General features: G+C 37.2%; 1 protein-coding gene across 1 annotated transcript in view; it reads right to left on the reverse strand.

The window, feature by feature from the left end:
- LOC139119746 (growth hormone secretagogue receptor type 1-like) overlaps window positions 1-16,235 on the reverse strand; it is a 206,906-nt gene extending 190,671 nt beyond the window's left edge. Inside the window, exon 1 of the mRNA XM_070683622.1 lies at window positions 16,047-16,235. The gene's annotated coding sequence lies outside the window, so the exon portion shown is untranslated. The remainder of the gene's footprint in view (window positions 1-16,046) is intronic.
- Between the last annotated feature and the right edge of the window lie 2,363 nt (window positions 16,236-18,598).

An 18,598-nucleotide genomic window follows, 5' to 3' on the forward strand; every position in this document is an offset into this window, starting at 1 on the left:
ATGTCGGACATCATTTGTATAGCGACGTAAATATTCTGCTTTTCACGAAGTGCATACTTAGCAATGCGCATTATGTTACTCAGCAAACCCCTTGCTGACAAATATCAACACCATATAAGAACAATTATATTACCATGCCCTGCCTGTTGCATTTTGATTGGTCAAACTGAACCACGTGACTGACCACAAATACACATTATATTACCATGACCTGCCCGTCGCATCTTGATTGGTCGAGCTGAACCACGTGACTAACCACAAATACACAGTAATGGTTTGTTTAAATGCCCGTGAATATGAATAATAAGATTAACAACTCAAAGTATCGTAACTTTACAGCTCAAACGTAAATCATAATCAATCACAAAATAAAATGGAGCACTTGTAGGTCTAGTTGAAATACTTTTTCTGAAAACATCTCCGGATTTGCCAATTTTTACAGCGCGCGTGACAGTGTGTCGCGTATTGCTCAGTTTCTGGGGCCCAGTTGTCGTTTGCTCCTGAAATTTTCGGAAATTTTGACGGTTTTCTTGGGTTCGCTGATAATATAATGAAAATAACAGACTCCGCTCAGACCATTAACGTTTATTTATGGGCGCGAGCTCGAGGAAAGCCAATTAACGGGCTCGGCAAGCCTCACCCGTTAATTTTTGGCTTTCCTCTCGCCCTTGCCCACAAATAAACGTTACTGGTCAGCACGTCGCCCGTTATTTCTATAATATAAACTATATATGGGAAATATAAAGACAGGAATAACAAACGGAAAATTGCCCCAAAAATTTGAGAGAATGATAGTCTTCAAGATAAGTGGTATAAGTGATGACAGCCGCTAACAAAAGAGGAGCAAACAACTCTCGCTGGGCATGTGACGCAGTTATTGATCTGTAAAAAAGATAATGGAAAGGTTTTACGTGCAAAACATTCAAAAAGTATACAGAGTGGATGTCTTAAGGCATGTCTAAATCGTTTTACCCGTGAAGTTGACAGCATTTATTCACTACTTCATGATATTGTGAAACAAATGTCAAATAAATGACAAACGTTGTGCTTTTGTGTACAAGACCAAGTGTCAACAACACAGACTTGTTTCAAGTCTTCAAAACCCTAAGATGTGCAGATTTTATTTATCATGAATGAATTATTATGAGTTAGAGACGTTTTACACGAAATTATTATAGGTCGTGTCTTTCGTCAGCTTGATAGACGATAATTTTCATCAACATCGAAGGCAAAAGTCTGAATACACCGTAATTACGGTCATTGTATCAAAACCATAGTCGCTAATAATCGCTGATGGGGAGCATATAAATATCCCTGAGCGTGCGATAGAAGCATGTACATTTCATTGCGTTTCAATGGGTGGGAAAACGTGACGAAATGTGAATGAAAGTGTTTTCCAAGGCTGGTACTTTTCTTGTAGACTGACGGCTGAATCCTTAAGGCTCTAAAATGACAGAGTCGGTGAAGAGTTTGACATTTTAATAATATCTCCTTGACAATTCATTGTGGGAAAATACGGTTATTCTTTAACAACCCAGGATGGCCTTCATCATATCTCAGTACACTAGAAGCAGGCACATAGAAATCTATGGATGATATATTTCAGACATCGCTTCTATTCACCATGTGTTCTAATCGAAATGACGTCAGAAAAACGTGTAAATGTCGGGAAAGCTAGGCGCCAACACTCTATAACTTAAATCCATAATTAAATATATAACCATCCACGAAAAAACCGAAACTGATGTCCTGTATGTTCGAGAAAATTTAATCGACCCAAAGGACAAAGATAGAACGAAAAACAGTGCCAAGTTCTTAAGCTTAATCATAGACCCTCGAGTTTTTCTCGACTGTTTATGGCTTAACACTCTACATGGCCTGCTGTGGAGCAACTAAAATTTTCATCGCCTTGTTTTTGTAAAATTTGAAAATGTAGTTTATCCTCATGTAGTTAGCATGTGACAAATGTCGTTTTCAATTTCATATCTTTCTTCTATGAATTTGACTATGTTATGTGTACCAGTGATTTACTGTCTGTTCTGTGCTGTTTTGTGTCTATGTTTATAACTACTGACTGCAATACGAATTTTGACCTAGTGTAATCGGATTATGGATGGGTATGATTGTGATTATTTTCAAGTATCAGTAAATTTTCGATTATTTTTTCTCCAGTGCAAGAGTTGGCGCAGTGAATACATTGAGCTATTTAGTGAAACCAAAAAAGTGATGTTTGGTGTTTCGAAAGGTGTAAGAGATGTGTCTCTTCCGTACGCATGGTTATTGAATAGTAATGGTTGCTTCTGAAAGAAAAGTAAACTAAAGTGTATTTGTACCGATTTGACAGCTTGTCATTGAAAGTCAGAAGCGGAAAAACGACTTAAACTATGCCAATCTGATTGCTTTGCGACATGACATTAAGAGTCAAGGCAGGATTGTGGCAAAGGCAAATTCAATGAGCTTAATGAGAACATACCGGCAACAAAACATGAGTTCCTGTTTTTCGGCTCTTGAGTCTCGTAAGGAAACGTAGAAAGTATATGTGTGAAGAGATACGATCATAAAAACCAATACTTAGCTTTATTATTTTCCTATCCTGATTTAAATAGACAGAGTTAACTTTCAATGCATCATTAAGTTGAATCCTACAGTAAAATTGTCACTTCTTGATGGTGGAATCATCGAGGACAATTTGGCTTTGTATGGTCAACTAAAAACTACGCCGTTACTTGTACAGATTGTGTGATGTTTAGCAAGTACTATAATCAAGGACACAAAGTCTTCTTCTACTCAAACTCCAGTACAATTCCTTTCGAACACGTCATTTGTTCAAGAAAAACTGGATTTCTGTTTCCTTTTGTGAAATTCACGCGTAATCTATTCAAAGTCTTCAAAGACGTGAATGTCACTCCGCATTTGTGATGCTTGGCTGCTTACGGGATGGCATGTGAATGAATATCTTATCTTTTTAGCGTCATCTCCAGCACTGATCTTCCTCTGGCAATTTCTCGCTCGCGGTTTTATTCTCAGGGTTGATAAAGGGGAACAGTCAGGTGATAATTCCTTGCAGAGATGACGCATACATGATTAAAGATGTTATCACGAAGACTGTCGTTAAGTGTTTCCGTATTGTTGGAAAGTTTTATGCGATAAACGTATTAATAGTCAGTGATAGTTTAAGATGTCAGAGAACGATTTTTTTCACACAAAAACCGAAGAACGAAAAGTACAGATTTGCTGATACAGGAGCTTATGGTCACGTGTTCGGCGCACGCTAACGAGCACGTGACTCGATACGTGATGGCTATCAGTCGGACCCAACAAAACCTGCTGGTTTGCTACTCAAATCAGAGTTGTCTTTTATTTTTGTTTTTAACATGTGGGGAAAATTGGTTCAATTACTAATATTTTGCTGATGCACATGATGTACAATTCCTTTTACGATTGTCACAACAAGAGCTTCGCACAATACACTTTGATGTTCATTATACGGGAAGCACAGAAATACATACACTATAGAGGGGATGGTGACATCAATGCAAACTTCACATAATTGAGTTTCCACACACGCCAATGCAGGAGTGGGTGGTTTACATTATAATGTCCATTCGATACTTGAAGACCACTGCATTGTCTATATATTAAGCAAATCAAAAATGCGTGTCTCAACTTCAGATTCTTTTAACATACCTTCAGGAATATAGGACAAGCAAACCTACCACTGAATGTAGGTTGGGGCAAACGAAATTGCAAGCCTTTTGGATAACAGAATCCATTACACAAAATGTGTCGACACGGCTTTTCCTGTGGATAAATGGAAAAATTCTTGTTGGGGGCCATAAGTTGGTTTTGTATCCCCGTTATTTCGACAGTGGTCTTAAACGGAAAGTAGCTATATCCTGTTGCTATACACATTTCGAGATTCAGATAGGACTGAAATTTCATCAGCTGTCGCGTGACTGCTTTAGGCTAATTTCTGCTTTTGCACAACACGAATACTTCGATGAGTGTAATTGTTTTTCCCCTCCCACCATTCAATACCATGTATTTGCCACTTGGATTCTCTTTCTGCAAGAAAATTGGTTATACCGGTAGGAAGTCGTCGAAAAGAATATAACCCGAGGCTTTATATAAAATAAAAATATTATCGATTATTCTTTGTTGTATGACGACGTAGCGACCTATCTTTCTGCTCGCTCGTCTTACATGTATACCCTCGGTAGTCGTAAATGCGTACCCCAAAAAGTGAACTACAAAAATGTACAACAAATTCAGAATGAATTATATTTTGTGGGACTGGAGTATAGGCCTATGTGAAATATTGTAAAAATGCAGTGTAAATGGCACACCATATATTATACCATTAATACTTATTAGAGGTCGTTACCAAATATAGCCCGTTCTTGTGTTGTGTCAGCATGAGTGCCATTTGTGCTGCGGCAGACCTGAGATGTAGTCGAGTGTCTGAGACTGTATGAATGGCAAGCATGCTGATACATGTAGGACACAAGGAACAGACGATATCGGGTAATAATTGATTTATACCATATATCCACACCCTGGTTATTACAAATGACAGGTAAAACCTTTAATTTCCGTAATGAGAATATTTATGTAAACAGGCTTCTTTCATAATATGCACGACATTTTGACAAAACTTGAAGTACACACTCTGTATAACACAATATTCCTCTTCACTTCAATCGACAACACCAATACGTTACAGTATAAACGAGATACTAAAAAGTCGCCCGAGAACAACCCTCTTTGCGCAATACGGTTTTGCGATATGATAGTTCAAAACCTTTTGCTTCAAAACCATGCCTTCGATCTAGCCGGATCATTTTACGTGCTGTGCGAACCATAAAATGTTTGGTAGAGCCTGTATCAAAATGACAAGAACTCAAGTGGAACTACCATAGGATAACATTGTAGGGTTCGACATACCATTCCTGCATTTAGCTACCCAAAATAATCCTGTTCTTTTTAAAGATTTAATTTTGATACCGACAGCATTGCATCATTAGTGGATAGCGACCGCCATTTTGTTTGTTTACTATGTTGACGTGCAAGTGTGGTTCGGGACACCGAAAAACTGGTGACGTTTCATATGCGTATCTTGTTTATCGTAAAATATTACGGCTGATATTTTACAGTGAACGTCACTAGAATGGAGAATATGATAATACATGTAACTTCAATATGCAGCCTGCCTTTCCCTCCCTCCTTAATATCCCTTGTATTGGTTCTCCAGTCACCTTTCCCCAAAACGCATACACCCAGAGTGTGCAAGGACGTTTCCTGTTTGAAGACACCATCTACTGTATGTCGTGTTCCTGACAAGCGTTTTGCTGTCAACGCACGGTGACATACATATCATTGCACCATTCGTTGAAGGTATTCACACTGAGGATAAGAACTTCAAATAAACCGACAGAGATATATACATGTAATAATGAAATCCGTTCGCAAAATGGAAGGTTATAGTAATTAATAAAGATTACGAATTTGTCAGTTTTAGAGCAACTAGATCGGGAGACTGAAGGAATCTGACAATGAACCGAATATTCACGTCCAAATTTGCATCGATAAGCAATTCCGATTTACAACCACATTCCCTAAATCCTTTGCTTTCGCGTCAATAATCTATTACCGCGAGTTACTTTCGGAGAAGACATTTATCCGCAGACGTTTGTCCGTAAACGTTTCGCGGATTACGGGAAATATCCCTGAGTTTGAAGGTCCCATATATCCTATTGATGTCGTTGTTGACAAAGGCTTCATTGTAGCCTCGTGAAATGAGTAATCTATCGTTTTACATGTGCAATATTCCAGAGCCTTCAGGACCTGAATCAAATTTTTTCCGGATTTCTCATTCCTCTTGATGAAAATGTGACGTTGCTGGTCGATGTACTTTGGGCCATCACAAAATTGTTCTTTGATAACATGTTGCGCTTAGGTAATAGGACCGAAATTGAAAATGCCTGATGGAGCAAGAGGAAACAGACAATAAGGCTGTGTCTTGCAGGCAAATTGTGAAATCAAACGAACCAAATCAGATATATCAAAGAAAGGCAAGCAAAATCATCATGAATTTTATAGAATAAACTCACTTCCATCAAGCGCGTCCGCTTCTAATTTACTGTCTAAATTCTATCTCTGAAGTACATGCATGCATTGCCATGGAAATGGCTATATATCCGTTGACAGTACAGTTAATTCAGCATGGTTGGGTTAATCTGCCTTAGGCTTGCAACGCGATTATGTGACATACATACTACTAATGAAAATAACACAGTCGTGATGCTGATGAGGCTTGTATAAGAACGTTCAACAAATTCAGTCGCTACCTAGCCAACTCGACGACGAATTCAGTGTACAAGTTACAACTACAACACACCTAAGCTCAAGAATGGACACATTTTCCCCTTAGCGAAGGACACTTGTTTCTTAATTTTTCGGCTTGCCCAACATATAGATAAGTCAGCTGGACATGAACAGCCTTATGAAAAGTTGGAACAACCTTGGGAAAGGTTGGATTCGCCTTGGATTAGCCTTTGGAAAGGTTGGATTAGCCTTTGGAAAGGTTAAATTGATTTATTCACAGATTTCCCCAAAGCGTGTGTATACAAGTTTTTCTTTCAAGGAGAGTTCTTACATTCATCCTTTTTGTTTAGAAACTTTCGAATGAGAAAATAATCTTGAATAAAAAATTATAATGATTTCAACCGAAATCAAATAAAGTTTAAAAATTATTTTTTTTCAAAATTAAATTTCTTTCACTCACAGTTGAAGTGGCCATTTTAAATTTCAAAGTTCCTAAATTATGAAGGAAATTTGCTTCCATTATATACATATCTGTATGGTGGTGCAAGATATTTATTCTCCGCTGTGAAAGCGAACAGTTTAAAATTGCTTCAAGAAAAGTATGAGTAAACCATTCAGAGCCTCTATACATTGAGGGGCGGACTACCTTACGCCATTTTCAATGACTTAAAGGAGGTTTTTATACGTCGCAAGAAATGATATTGTCTGAGATATTTATTTGGAGTGATTGTACCCTACAAGATTTAATCGGACTATATTGCGCGATACAACGATAAATTTGTACGTAAGGGTTATGTATGTCTGAATATATAGCAATCCTGGGAGAGAAGTAAGTCAACCCATACATGAAAACTTTAAGTAATTCGTAAGGTGATTTGTACATCATTGCAGGACTAAACGCGCCTTGGAGGTCAAGGCATTCTCGTATAGAGTAGCCATCAGAACGACGCGATGGAACACTGCGATAGATGAGTACACTCTGCAATATTTATTGTTTGGTTTAAAGAGTCCATGAAATGGTCTTACTCACAAACGTTAGGACTACTCCTTGTGTCCTTTGACGCGTCATGTTCATTTCCTTGGTCATTCATCGCGTGTGTCTACTGGATAATACAGAGTAAGAGTGTGAGATGGGCACTTTCTCAATGATTGATTGGTCGACCTTTTGCTCCTTTCCGAGGATCTTTAAAATAAAGTATTCCACACCTCCCATTGCAGTGACGATGAGACAGGGTCTGTGTTTGTATGACATCGTACTGAACCAGAGTATTTTATTTATTGGGGTCCGCTATTTCTTCCTTGAATATGAATAGGTCCTCTGCCTCCTGCTCCATATATCTTTGATTTTGCCGGCCGCGGGAACTTTTTTGTCAATATGCCATAGTTGCCTGATGACTTACAGCAGTCCCTGTACATGATTCGTTAGTTCGATAGGAGAGTAGGTGCATTGATGACTGCTATGAAGTGAACCGTTAAGATATTGTATTTTCACGTTTAAAGAAGGGGCTACTCGCTTTGGCAAACATCTATTAATGTACATTTTAATCTCTAATCTATGTGCCAAGGTCTCTCTGTCAATGAACTTTCTGGGGTTTACATTCGCATTCATGCAGAGAGCTAGATATTTATCAAAGGGAGAATGTGTCGTTAACTTCTCAAACTTTTTCTTTGAATAATCTCGTCCCTAAAAACACCCTAGATTAACACGCTTATTCAGAATAAGGACACATTTGCTCGCTGAGTGTTTTCGTACCACTGGAAAAACGTACCTTTTTTATTTGCATAAGGTATCTAGTCACTACGTTTCTATCATTCTTGAGAAACCTAGAGTTGTACCATATATACAAGTTTGTAGGAGTATGACGAAGCAATGGTATCAGTGTTTAGTCGGCCGTTGATAACCAAAGTAAAGTAGTGCAGGCCTATTAATCGAATTTTGAATTTAAAATTTTCTTACATTAGTATTCTGCAGATATTACTGGGTCTTTACCATTGCTTCAAAATGCACTTGATGAACGTACTGGTTCATGTTTGATAATAATTAAGTATTGAATGTAAGAGAAAGCCGGCGGATTGAAGGCGCCGACCTGTTGTTCAAATCAATATCTCCGTTGTTTATGGTATGTTAGTCCTTTATCTCTGTTCTCCGTCATATTTGGTTCGTACATTAAACGCCTAAGGGCCCTGCTCCCGATGAATATCTGAAAGTCTATTAATAGGTACCCAATAATCCAGTGGCATATGTTTTGTGTAATATGTTTCTCATATGGCAGTCTCTATAAATTCATTTTGTATTTTATTCCGTAGAACGCTATTTCATCCAGTGGGATTTAATACTTTGAGCTCTTAAGGCAAGAAAATGCTAAATGCGATGGGATCCATCAATTATACTCCAAGAAAAATCCATAATCTCACTACAAAGTTGTTTCTGCCAATACTGTGGTATTAATTCTGTTGATACTTTGAATTCTTGGGATTTCATAGATACGATGGGCAATTTCAGGTGCGTATTGATGAAGAAATTTGTGCAAGGTTTACGCAAATCCGAGTAAATTGTCTGAACCTCGTCGATTTTGAATCTTCACTCTATTTGCTCCCAAGTGGGTGATAAAGTCAGGTTACGGCCCGCAATAGGGTTGGTGATTGTGTTCAGAGTTAAAATGTCTTCTCTATGCGTCTAGTGGATTTCTTAAACTCCTAATCGGCAGGCATAAACCATTTTAGACGCAATTAGTTCCCTGACTGAATAAAAATTAGTTACTACAATTGCTTACGTAGACAAAAATCAATATATACTGTATACATTAGGTGCCGGTAAGCGTACCACACGGGGGAGTTATTTAATAGTCATTAGAAAGAAATTGGGTGTAAGAACTGTTGCCATTATACCGTCATTATCGCTGTTAAATGTCAGTTAGGGCTTATGAAATGCAAAAAAACCAGACTTAATTTGCACGGCCATGTTTTTAGACGTTGAAACCCAACATATAAGAATCCCGGGAGAAGCTGTGTTTGCTTGGTGTTCAACGTAACGATTCAACGACAGCTTTGTTTGTTTGTCTGATTTTCGCTCAATTTTCATGAAACACGGAAAGCATTTCTTCAGTTTGTGACGCTTTCACCGAGCCTAAAACATTTGGCGCATCTTCCGACTTTTTGACAAAAATATTACGGTACTACGTCTACTACCTCTTGCCGTCGGACCTAGATTCTGACATTTTCAATTATGTTTATAATAGTCAATCTAAGCCTGACTCTGACATGTTCAATTATGTTTATGATACCTAAGTCTCTCTCGTTTACATTTCCCGACATGCAGGTCATGTTTATGCAGCGTTCTTACTAGCGCCAACTTACAAATTTCACGGCCCATTTTCAAATGATATCACATGTCACGCAGCAAGTACTGGAGTCTTTAAGTGACTTCGCTATAATACTGTAATTGGACGCTTCCTAATTTTAATATTTATTACTTCATTTCGGGCTGCAGCTAACGAAAGCTAAGGTTTGCACTTGCTAAATGTACACCAAATAACATATTCAACACACAACTTTGGCAAGTTGGCTTGTTTAATTTGATGCAACTGTAAACGTTTATACCATTTAGAGATTACTGCACAGAAAAACTATTTCTTGCCTTAGACTCTCTTCTCAATGTTGAGTAGGAAACATACTTTTTGAACAATTGCTATTTTCATGACCAAGAGGTATTTTAAGGTGATAAAAGGCACTTTTGGATGTCTTTTAGCAAAGAACTTTACGTTTTCTCAAAGTCAATAGTTTGAATGAAAGTCTCGGGTGTCTCTGAGCAAACCAAACAACGGAGAAGAGGATTGTCTTATCCCTTCGCCTGTATATAATAAATGCTAAAGCTAAGAGCTACTGCGTCAAAATGCAAATGCGACAAAATGATCCTCGGCATTTGACAGTGTGTGTAAAAAAAATTCGGTATGAAAAAGTCCACCGTAGGAGTTCAGTGCCTGATGATTGAACGGTCAAGTTTTGGACGGAGATGTCATCCGAGAGTCAAGAACTGGCGGGAATTATGTAAAGCAAGCGGGAACGTGGCCATGGAACGTACTGCAGCCAGGCACATACAACATCGACCATTTTAAGGTACGTGTAGTATTCGCCTCGAAGCTGAAAGACCCAAACTTTTGCTTAAACTTTCCTCAAGGAAATTTTAAACCATCCTCTTACTAAATCAAGAATAATAACCAGGGGTGTCTGTGCAAATTTAGCACTAGATGAACAAACTGCATGACATTCACTGAAATTCAAAATGGCCAGAATCCCTTATTTACGTCTGTGGTGTAGAAATTTTTTCGACTTTCAAAAAGACTTAGACGGTGAAAATTATATTACTCCAAGAGCTTCAAAATTACCCCACAAGCGGCGGTCTAGGCAGGCATAGTAGAAGTTTGATGGTCCAAAAATCTGTCCTTGTGTCACATGCTACATTACTCGTCAGTACCTTGCATACATTCGAATCATCAAGAATATACTCTCAGAACTCATATGATCAAATGACAGTGAACTCTTCATAATTAATACTGTGAACGAAAAAGGTACACGCGACGATAAAAGGAGATTTTTATAGAATATTTTATGGCAACGGCATGTTTTTGAAGTCGACTTCGGTCTCTTTATTCAGTGAATTATTGGTATAGTGAATGATGACGTGTAGACTAAGAGACATGATTTAGCCAACGATGACATAATCGTAATGGCTATAATTCTACATTTGTTTTACTTTTGTTAATTTTTGACATCATCTAATAGTCAAATAATGAAGCGATTTGATTGGTCGTCTATTCAAAACTCCTGTCGATCTTATAGCGAGGCTTCAAGTAAATATTACTTGTAAAGCATTAGAAATGCTTTACTTAAAGTCCTGCAGGTAAGTACCCAATTACTGCAGCGTAAGCGGATTCCACGGACTGATAAACGAAATACAGGAAAATGTCATTGTATTGGTCATTTTCTTGAAACTTTCACAAAGAAAAAAAACTCGTTACAAGCGGCCGTTTCAAAAAATGTATTTAAAACTGTCATCATCATAGGGAGATTTCGAGAAAATTAGCAAAATTATTCCCTTCTGTACAAAAAAAAAATCTTTGAAAAATGCTAACTCAACAGTTTGTACTCAATGCTTTTGATCATTCAATCATTATGCATCATCATAACGTAGTCAGCAACCAACTTATTTCTCCCTTCAACTGAACGATATTTGCAGAATCTGATAAAATAGTGGGAGATTTACACTGAAAGGATATGACAGTGCTTCAATCTAAATGACCTCCGTACTCATTGAAGGGCTGGAAATCTGTCACAAAGCTATGTCAGCTGCATAAACTATCCACTATTCTACAGAATATATCCCAAAGCGTAAAAATCGAGCACAATTTTTTTCTGAAACGTATTTCTTGTCAATCCACTGCTTACTACAACATATATAAGTAAAAATAAAATGATGATATATTAACTTTTGCAATGTTACGTACCTTAATTCGTGGTGACGGATGCACACATATAAATGCAGTGAGATCTCGAAAACGCGTAACTATCAGATCAATTAATGTGATCTTTATTACTGTCTGGAATTATTTACGATTTAATTCATCTATCATGAATCGTCTCGCCTGTTCAAACCATGTTTACGAAACGACAGTATATCTTCGTAAATTTCTGTTGTTTATTTAAAAGCTAAGTTTTAATAATTTTTAGAGAATTTCGTTAAAAAAAAATTGGGAGTCAAAGTGATTTTTAGAATATTGTACAAAGTACTTGGGGAAATGTCATGTCGAAGAGTCGGTTTTATATGAGTTAGTTATTTTAAGGTACACATATTGAAGGCATGAACGTGTCAGATTTGAGCTAAGACGTCTATGAGTCGAGTTTTGTTTACACAGAAAACTAGTGTTGGTGGTGTGATTCAAACTTTGGTGGTGTGATCCAAACTTTTTACTCTTGTTGCATGTTATTAAATTTTTTTTATTATTTCCAGTTTTTAATTTTCTCAAATGTTTTTCAACAGAAACGTGAGGGGAAAAAAGATATATAATAGGAAAATTTACGATTATTAGTCCTCCTATAGAGAGAGCCACATGAGGTCAAGGCATAGGAATGTTTTCAACCGTCAAATGTTAAAAACAATTGATTGAGAGATTGGCGATAAAACCAACTCTGCGTCCTCTGATGATTCATTTGGCTGATAAGCTTTAAAGACGTACCATTATATGAAATTTTAGAGAAAAACGTTTGAGGAAAGAATAATCGGAGTAACAAGGAAGGTGATTTGATGGGACTTACGTGAAGATAAAGCATTTCAGTTTGTGCACCTCGTTCGCGGAATTCATTACAGTCATATCTTAGGACTATTCACACACTTGAATATTTTTAAGTAATTTTACACACATATAGATCTGTTGAACTATACAATGATTTGATGTTACGATATTTTTATAGAAAAATTTTGTTAATGTACCTTTTTACCTTTCAATGTAAAGCTAAATCAAATGTTTTACTATATAAAGCGCTATATGAGAAATAAAGATTGAAGATTAGGATTGAGAAATAAGCACCGCATGTGTTGAAATATATTAAGAGAATTTCGCGTGAAGGTTTTATGCTTGTCACCTATGAATAATTAATGGTTTTCTCTTTAGCATATATGTCGATTTCTACAGGGTAGCATTGATATATATATATAATGACTAGGTGAATTATTTTAAAAATATCTTTAATTCCTATATCTCGTAAGATCCAAGTCCTACCGATAAGGTGCTGTTTAAAATCCAACACGACGACAAATCAACATACGCCATCGTAAGGCGGAATATACTTGAAGATGAACAATCTGCCGGAAAGAACACTAACGGACAACCAACGGCGCCATATTTTGTTTTGCAAACACTGAAACAAAGACAGCAATATTTTCAGCGGCAAGAGATTTGGATTTCGGTCTTTTGCAACTAATTTTCTTTCTTTCGACATAGAACAAGATGCCTTCTCGATCATACTATTGAGGATCTATTTAAGGCATCCCTTGTGATCTTGATTTGAAATGTAATCTACTTAAAGCGTGCCATCCAGCCGTTTGCATCCAAAGGGTCTAAGTTTCCGCATGTATACATGGCCTCAGCCTAGGAAATTACAATTCTCTTGTTCTCTTTGTTGTACTACCATCACTGTGAGCTCGATTGGTTTTGCCCGTGTCGCATTTATAATAGCCCGGTGACCGATAAAGTCTGCGTTCTGGATCTCAAAGGAATGCTAATCTCTATGGAGATTTTCTTCGAGAAAAAAATTGCTCGATCAAATTGAAAACAGGAGAAACTAGGGAAAGGATAAAATGAGGGGACAGTAATTCATCAAAACCATCTGTTTGTTCCAGGACAGATGTTGGAAAGTGCATCGTGGGAGTACTCGATATCCGTCAAGAAAAATGCTTTTCACATTCACTTTTAGCTTTAATACGATGATAACATTTTCGTAACATTACAGAAATAGTTTTAGTTTGCTGTTTTCTTTGTAATCTATGTTTAAATGCGTAGTAGCAGATTTGCTAACACAACGCAATGTTATTGATGACATTAGTTTTCGTTCGGACTGTACCTTAGTTCTCAACAGTGACATTGGACATCATGCACGTGCAGTGTGAGTGGACAAGAAGAACAATTGACATTTTGATGTGTTTTGAGAACAGCCAACAGAGCCATGACTACCAAATTGCAATGAATTTTTTTACTTTATTCAAACTATATATATACATGGTACCACTGAAATTATGCAAAAAAACACAGAACTATGACACAATATAATGTGGCAAATTCACGTGCAATCTTTTACGATTTCTACTAAAATGAAATATATTTTAAGATGTTGGTATTATTATGTATGGTTTCAACAAATATTGTATGTGGGAACTCACTTGTCCTTTATAGATAATACATATATTTTAAAAATCTTGTGTCACGGTAAATCCAGCTTACCTGATGTGTCCTTTTGTAAAATCAATGTGTGTATGGTCCTCTTTTGCGTTAGCAATAATGATTGAACACAATATCACCATTGAAAACTTGTTTTGAAAATTATCAGTGCTAGTTCAAAAAACAACCATGATTACGATAGAGCAAGCACAAATAACGGTCTCAACGTACATATTACAGCCAACGGAAGAGACAAACTTAGCACCACGAGAATGATGAATGCACATTCTTTCGATAGAGCTAATTACCGCCCAATTCGTATGCGTCAAAAGCAATAATGCTTGAACACAATATCACCATTGAAAACTTGTTTTGAAAATTATCAGTGCTAGTTCAAAAAACAACCATGATTACGATAGAGCAAGCACAAATAACGGTCTCAACGTACATATTACAGCCAACGGAAGAGACTAAACTTAGCACCACGAGAATGATGAATGCACATTCTTTCGATAGAGCTAATTACCGCCCAAATCGTATGCGTCAAAAGTATGGCGCCAGCTCTAATAGTACTTGTAATTTTTGGAGGTTTTTGAGGAGCGAAAGTAGTGTGATACAGCCGAGACTCACGTAGACACTCACTCTGGTAACAAAGGCGAAGGAAGTGCAATCGAATAAAGTTCATAAATGGGCCGTGACGCAGCGACCTTTGACGTCAGCGTTCAGAAGCAAGTCAACCGCGAGAGCAGCACATGCTGTCGCTCGACATACTTTATCGATATAAACAAGCAGGGTGCCTGAAAGCAAATCTTTGCGGTGTTTCCCTCGAACAGCAATAAGATGCTAAGATAGCAAGGTAATAATTCAAAATGTGATTGACAGATTGTTTTATTGCTTCAATAGGTATTTTTAGGAGTTACCTCAATAGCTTGTGAACCATCGTGTCATGTATTTCCCATAAATGATATCACCGTTGATAAGAAGCGATGATACGACAGAAAATTGCTGCAAGACGGCGATAAAATGATATCCCTGTGCAAATGTGTTGTATTGCTATATATTTATGGTTTGGATCAACGAACGCATTATAGAAAAACTAGGATATATATCTATATCTATATATATATATATATATATATATATATATATATATATATATATATATATATATATATATATATATATGTACGTATATGTATAGTTAGTTACCTACTTATTTATTAGTTAGTTACAGGTAAGTTAACTTATAAGAATTAGAAACAACTGTTCGCAGGGAAACCATATGTTCCATTTTCATTTCGGAGCAATCAGAAGACGGGCAATTGAACAGGATTGCTTTAGTTCTGTATTAAAATGTGTTGCATCTCTTTATCAGAGAGTTTTAAGTGGCGAGTGTTCGTGGAAAATCACGCAGCAATATCTCTTTGGCTTTGTAAAGAGATTTTCAATTTGAAAGGATGGAAAAGCAATAGATAGGTCACGATTATTTTGACTCCTAGTGCGCTGTGGAAGCTTTGCTAAATCACTTCGCGGGTCAGCGCAAGTCAGCATTGGCATGCAACGTCGCCTTGATTTCAACCCTACCTGATCATGGGTCTTAGCGATTCACGCTGTTTGAGGAGAGTTTTCAATGAGCGGAAATTGACAGATAACATCATTACTTGGCAGTTTGGACGGTGTTACAATAGCGTCACCGCTGTTGTACGTTGACAATCGCACCAGGAAAGGTGTCACTAAATGCTGCCCATAGGTACAAATCAATCACACCTACTAAAGTCGGAAAAGTCGTACCTGATGATTCAGCTTATCTCAGAAACTGTTGGCTGTAATGCACCTTCACCGCAATCGAGGATCGAGGCTTCGCATGTCGTTCGATCAATTTGCTGTCGGTATTCATAAGCCGATACTTGGATTCTGCAGAGTCCCGCTTTCACTAGTTCAGATCACTCTGATAACATGTAAACAGTAATGTATGCAACTGTCTTCACCACGATGAATACCTGAGACTACGGCGCAGCGTTTTTTGAAATATTATGTCCGGTTGCAATGAACTGAGGAGCCAATCAGAGTGCGGCATTCGCGCGTGACGTCATATCTAATGAAAATGCTGTAAACACGGAGAAAGGTTACATGTCGATAGTCAATTTAAGTGAACGATCGTGACATCCTTGCTCTGGAGTGAAAATCTATTCTTCTACCGGGTAGTCAATTGACCCTTCCATCGATTTTAAATTTGACTTCGTGTTCCTCATCGAATTGTTCGAAAAAAGTCAGGGAAAGTGATAGACAAAATTTTTAAAGTATTGAAAAGTGTCAACTGCTTTCATAATTACGACCAAAAGAGGATTTTCGACCTCAACTACGAGGAAATTTTAAACATCGCGAATTGCACAATTGTGCTTACAGTTTATATTTTTCAGAAATCATTTAAAAATAATGTCCTTTGTATCACTCGATTTGGGAAGACGAATGTCTCCTAGGGTTGTTTAAACACAACTGTATGCAAATGTGTTAAGTCAGTCCTGACGTATTGTCATAAGTATTAGCTTCCTCTCAAATGATATGGCATGATATCAACCTTGATACTTGCAAAACAATGTTTACAAAACAATAAAACAAATGGATTTATCTTTTTGCCAGGGGCACTGTCTTAGGATGAGTTTACACATACATGCATGTACCAAGGATTTGACCCTTGAAAAAAATGAAGACTTGCTCCCTTTATATATTCGAGCATACCTTTTTACCCCATATGAAAACTTTTGATCTATTTTGTGGAAAATGTAGTTTTGACCTGAGCATTCGGCCAAATATGTAGACGTTTATCCACCCAATTCAAATGAAAATTGTAGACTTTGTCTTTAAACTTGTAGTTTGACCTGTCAAGGTACTCGTTTACCATTGGGGTAAGTGCCACCCTCATCGAGCCTTTTGGTTTGGGAATCCCAAGATAGGGCTAATTTGAACGATAGGCGAATTACACGGGCACGACTTGTCACAAGGTTATGTGATTCATTAGAATATTTTGTACAAATATTCTCATGGCCTTCCTCTTCAAAGTGAAAATCATAAATTGGGGTTAAGAATAGACAGCATGAAAGACATGACATCGAAAAATAAGTCAATGTGAAATCAACTAAGTGTGACTCTAATGAGTCCGTATTCACTCTTGTTAATTTGACAAGGATAACTGATTCAATATTCAGCGACAGGCAGTACAGAAAAGCTTCTAAAGCGCTTTGTTTGTTATACTTCAAAGGTCGCCACTATAACCCAATAGCATCGAACAGCAATACAAGGAATGGTCGAATTAATACATCAGTTATAATCATGCAAATTATTATAGCATTCGATCAGTTTTGAAATGTTCGAAGGTACCAGGTGTCCGAGGAGGAAAGACGGTTGAAGATTACATTTATGTTTATTGCTCTAAATTTCAGCACACAGTAAATCATGTTTTGTAAAATGATGTCGTCATGTCAGCGTTATTGATTGTAATAAGCACGGACTGCGGCCAGATGGCACTTCAAGGCTGAATCGAGGTGATTAACCACTTTGTTGGGACGGGGATATACGGTTTAAAACTTCCGTTCTACTTGAACTCCAGAGATGACAAATCAGAAAGGAGACTAAAGCAACCATCAGATTGGGCATTTGAAAAACTTTAAATACTATCACTTTTAATTTTGCCATGTAAAACGGTGGTACCATCAGTTGTCAGTGTAAGCCTAACCTACGAAAAATATGGGATGAATTATTTAATTTCAAAATTTATCAATTTATTAGAGAGAGAGAGAGAGAGAGAGAGAGAGAGAGAGAGAGAGAGAGAGAGAGAGAGAGAGAGGGGAGGAGGAGGAGGAACCTAGTGTACTTTTGACATGGGCATTCTATTACTGGTCAGTTTGGTATAAGTAGAACTTCCACTCATTACAAAATCTCTCTCTCCACGCTTCATTAAGAAATTGAGTAATTCATCCCATTGTTTTTGTAGATTATACTGACAACTCATGGAAATGTTTCTAATTGCACGAAACTGGCCAGTAAACAAAACCTATGTCAAAACAACACCAGTTCCCTATATATATATATATATATATATATATATATAATATATATATATATATATATATATATATATATATATACAGAGTTCGCGTTTACGCAAAAATCGTGCGTATTTACGCATTGAAATTGACTCTCTACGCATTTTTTCATCGTTATGCGTTTTCTATACGCAAAGGATAACACCGAAAGCACTCCCCACGACTGAGCTTAGGCGACAACCAGACGAAATTTGTTGCAACACATTTCTGTCAATCACTCATTTTGTGTGGAAAGTTTCG

Source organism: Ptychodera flava, chromosome 20 (genome assembly GCF_041260155.1).
Source record: "Ptychodera flava strain L36383 chromosome 20, AS_Pfla_20210202, whole genome shotgun sequence".
Taxonomy (NCBI): domain Eukaryota; kingdom Metazoa; phylum Hemichordata; class Enteropneusta; family Ptychoderidae; genus Ptychodera; species Ptychodera flava.